This window comes from Danio rerio, chromosome 18, assembly GCF_049306965.1.
Source record: "Danio rerio strain Tuebingen ecotype United States chromosome 18, GRCz12tu, whole genome shotgun sequence".
Classification (NCBI taxonomy): domain Eukaryota; kingdom Metazoa; phylum Chordata; class Actinopteri; order Cypriniformes; family Danionidae; genus Danio; species Danio rerio.
Genome location: NC_133193.1, coordinates 33322501 through 33327668, shown reverse-complemented (window position 1 = coordinate 33327668; position 5168 = coordinate 33322501).

The window sequence follows — 5168 nt, the reverse complement described above, 5'->3', positions numbered from 1 at the left end:
ATTGGATGTTGAAAATGAGCTTTACTCAGCCAGCAGAGGTCAAAACAAGCAGTAATGCAAACTCAGTCAGAGACATAGATTTTCACTTGCAACTTTCTTAAACATATTTAACAGTGCATGAAATGTTGTCTAAAGCAAAAAGAAAATGCTTTTTAGTGGCTGGATCTGGTTTTATCACATTCTGAATTGAACGTTGAAAATGAGCTTTTCAGAGCCAGCAGAGGTCAAAATAAGCAGTAATGCAAACTCAGTCATAGACATAGATTTTCACTTGCAACTTTCTTAAACATATTTAACAGTGCATGAAATGTTGTCTAAAACAAAAAGAAAATGCTTTTTAGTGGCTGGATCTGGTTTTATCACATTCTGAATTGAACGTTGAAAATGAGCTTTTCAGAGCCAGCAGAGGTCAAAATAAGCAGTAATGCAAACTCAGTCAGAGACATAGATTTTCACTTGCAACTTGCTTTAACATGTTTAACAGTGCATGAAATGTTGTCTAAAACAAAAAGAATGATGCATTTTAGTAGCTGGATCTGGTTTTATCACATTCTGCATTGGACGTTGAAAATGAGCTGTACTCAGCCAGCAGAGGTCAAAACAAGCAGTAATGCAAACTCAGTCAGAGACATAGATTTTCACTTGCAACTTTCTTAAACATATTTAACAGTGCATGAAATGTTGTCTAAAGCAAAAAGAAAATGCTTTTTAGTGGCTGGATCTGGTTTTATCACATTCTGAATTGAACGTTGAAAATGAGCTTTTCAGAGCCAGCAGAGGTCAAAATAAGCAGTAATGCAAACTCAGTCATAGACATAGATTTTCACTTGCAACTTGCTTTAACAAGTTTAACAGTGCATGAAATGTTGTCTAAAACAAAAAGAATGATGCATTTTTGTGGCTGGATCTGGTTTTATCACATTCTGAATTGAACGTTGAAAATGAGCTGTTCTCAGCCAGCACAGGTCAAAATAAGCAGTAATGCAAACTCAGTAATAGATATAGATTTTCACTTGCAACTTTCTTAAACATATTTAACAGTGCTTGAAATGTTGTCTAAAACAAAAAGAAAATGCTTTTTAGTGGCTGGATCTGGTTTTATCACATTCTGAATTGAACGTTGAAAATTAGCTTTTCAGAGCCAGCAGAGGTCAAAATAAGCAGTAATGCAAACTCAGTCAGAGACATAGATTTTCACTTGCAACTTGCTTTAACATGTTTAACAGTGCATGAAATGTTGTCTAAAACAAAAAGAATGATGCATTTTTGTGGCTGGATCTGGTTTTATCACATTCTGAATTGAACGTTGAAAATGAGCTGTTCTCAGCCAGCAGAGGTCAAAATAAGCAGTAATGCAAACTCAGTCAGAGACATAGATTTTCACTTGCAACTTGCTTTAACATATTTAACAGTGCATGAAATGTTGTCTAAAACAAAAAGAATGATGCATTTTAGTAGCTGGATCTGGTTTTATTACATTCTGCATTGGACGTTGAAAATGAGCTTTACTCAGCCAGCAGAGGTCAAAACAAGCAGTAATGCAAACTCAGTCAGAGACATAGATTTTCACTTGCAACTTTCTTTAACATGTTTAACAGTGCATGAAATGTTGTCTAAAACAAAAAGAATGATGCATTTTAGTAGCTGGATCTGGTTTTATCACATTCTGCATTGGACGTTGAAAATGAGCTTTACTCAGCCAGCAGAGGTCAAAATAAGCAGTAATGCAAACTCAGTCAGAGACATAGATTTTCACTTGCAACTTGCTTTAACAAGTTTAACAGTGCATGAAATGTTGTCTAAAACAAAAAGAATGATGCATTTTTGTGGCTGGATCTGGTTTTATCACATTCTGAATTGAACGTTGAAAATGAGCTGTTCTCAGCCAGCAGAGGTCAAAATAAGCAGTAATGCAAACTCAGTCAGAGACATAGATTTTCACTTGCAACTTGCTTTAACATGTTTAACAGTGCATGAAATGTTGTCTAAAACAAAAAGAATGATGCATTTTAGTAGCTGGATCTGGTTTTATCACATTCTGAATTGAACGTTGAAAATGAGCTGTTCTCAGCCAGCAGAGGTCAAAATAAGCAGTAATGCAAACTCAGTCAGAGACATAGATTTTCACTTGCAACTTGCTTTAACATGTCTAACAGTGCATGAAATGTTGTCTAAAACAAAAAGAATGATGCATTTTAGTAGCTGGATCTGGTTTTATCACATTCTGCATTGGACGTTGAAAATGAGCTTTACTCAGCCAGCAGAGGTCAAAATAAGCAGTAATGCAAACTCAGTAATAGACATAGATTTTCACTTGCAAATTTCTTAAACATATTTAACAGTGCATGAAATGTTGTCTAAAACAAAAAGAAAATGCTTTTTAGTGGCTGGATCTGGTTTTATCACATTCTGAATTGAATGTTGAAAATGAGCTTTTCAGAGCCAGCAGAGGTCAAAATAAGCAGTAATGCAAACTCAGTCAGAGACATAGATTTTCACTAGCGACTTGCTTTAACATATTTAACAGTGCATGAAATGTTGTCTAAAACAAAAAGAATGATGCATTTTAGTAGCTGGATCTGGTTTTATTACATTCTGCATTGGACGTTGAAAATGAGCTTTACTCAGCCAGCAGAGGTCAAAACAAGCAGTAATGCAAACTCAGTAATAGACATAGATTTTCACTTGCAACTTTCTTAAACATATTTAACAGTGCATGAAATGTCGTCTAAAACAAAAAGAATGATGCATTTTTGTGGCTGGATCTGGTTTTATCACATTCTGCATTGGACGTTGAAAATGAGCTTTACTCATCCAGCAGAGGTCAAAACAAGCAGTAATGCAAACTCAGTCAGAGACATAGATTTTCACTTGCAACTTTCTTAAACATATTTAACAGTGCATGAGATGTTGTCTAAAGCAAAAAGAAAATGCTTTTTAGTGGCTGGATCTGGTTTTATCACATTCTGAATTGAACGTTGAAAATGAGCTTTTCAGAGCCAGCAGAGGTCAAAATAAGCAGTAATGCAAACTCAGTCATAGACATAGATTTTCACTTGCAACTTGCTTTAACAAGTTTAACAGTGCATGAAATGTTGTCTAAAACAAAAAGAATGATGCATTTTAGTAGCTGGATCTGGTTTTATCACATTCTGCATTGGACGTTGAAAATGAGCTTTACTCAGCCAGCAGAGGTCAAAATAAGCAGTAATGCAAACTCAGTCAGAGACATAGATTTTCACTTGCAACTTGCTTTAACATGTTTAACAGTGCATGAAATGTTGTTCAAAACAAAAAGAATGATGCATTTTTGTGGCTGGATCTGGTTTTATCACATTCTGAATTAAATGTTGAAAATGAGCTGTTCTCAGCCAGCAGAGGTCAAAATAAGCAGTAATGCAAACTTAGTCAGAGACATAGATTTTCACTTGCAACTTGCTTTAACATGTTTAACAGTGCATGAAATGTTGTTTAAAACAAAAAGAATGATGCATTTTAGTAGCTGGATCTGGTTTTATCACATTCTGCATTGGACGTTGAAAATGAGCTTTACTCAGCCAGCAGAGGTCAAAATAAGCAGTAATGCAAACTCAGTAATAGACATAGATTTTCACTTGCAACTTTCTTAAACATATTTAACAGTGCATGAAATGTTGTCTAAAACAAAAAGAAAATGCTTTTTAGTGGCTGGATCTGGTTTTATCACATTCTGAATTGAACGTTGAAAATGAGCTTTTCAGAGCCAGCAGAGGTCAAAATAAGCAGTAATGCAAACTCAGTCAGAGACATAGATTTTCACTTGCAACTTGCTTTAACATGTTTAACAGTGCATGAAATGTTGTCTAAAACAAAAAGAATGATGCATTTTAGTAGCTGGATCTGGTTTTATCACATTCTGCATTGGACGTTGAAAATGAGCTTTACTCAGCCAGCAGAGGTCAAAACAAGCAGTAATGCAAACTCAGTCAGAGACATAGGTTTTCACTTGCAACTTTCTTAAACATATTTAACAGTGCATGAAATGTTGTCTAAAGCAAAAAGAAAATGCTTTTTAGTGGCTGGATCTGGTTTTATCACATTCTGAATTGAACGTTGAAAATGAGCTTTTCAGAGCCAGCAGAGGTCAAAATAAGCAGTAATGCAAACTCAGTCAGAGACATAGATTTTCACTTGCAACTTTCTTAAACATATTTAACAGTGCATGAAATGTTGTCTAAAACAAAAAGAAAATGCTTTTTAGTGGCTGGATCTGGTTTTATCACATTCTGAATTGAACGTTGAAAATGAGCTTTTCAGAGCCAGCAGAGGTCAAAATAAGCAGTAATGCAAACTCAGTCAGAGACATAGATTTTCACTTGCAACTTGCTTTAACATGTTTAACAGTGCATGAAATGTTGTCTAAAACAAAAAGAATGATGCATTTTAGTAGCTGGACCTGGTTTTATCACATTCTGCATTGGACGTTGAAAATGAGCTTTACTCAGCCAGCAGAGGTCAAAACAAGCAGTAATGCAAACTCAGTCAGAGACATAGATTTTCACTTGCAACTTTCTTAAACATATTTAACAGTGCATGAGATGTTGTCTAAAGCAAAAAGAAAATGCTTTTTAGTGGCTGGATCTGGTTTTATCACATTCTGAATTGAACGTTGAAAATGAGCTTTTCAGAGCCAGCAGAGGTCAAAATAAGCAGTAATGCAAACTCAGTCGTAGACATAGATTTTCACTTGCAACTTGCTTTAACAAGTTTAACAGTGCATGAAATGTTGTCTAAAACAAAAAGAATGATGCATTTTTGTGGCTGGATCTGGTTCTATCACATTCTGAATTGAACGTTGAAAATGAGCTGTTCTCAGCCAGCAGAGGTCAAAATAAGCAGTAATGCAAACTCAGTCAGAGACATAGATTTTCACTTGCAACTTGCTTTAACATGTTTAACAGTGCATGAAATGTTGTCTAAAACAAAATGAATGATGCATTTTAGTAGCTGGATCTGGTTTTATCACATTCTGAATTGAACGTTGAAAATGAGCTGTTCTCAGCCAGCAGAGGTCAAAATAAGCAGTAATGCAAACTCAGTCAGAGACATAGATTTTCACTTGCAACTTGCTTTAACATGTCTAACAGTGCATGAAATGTTGTCTAAAACAAAAAGAATGATGCATTTTA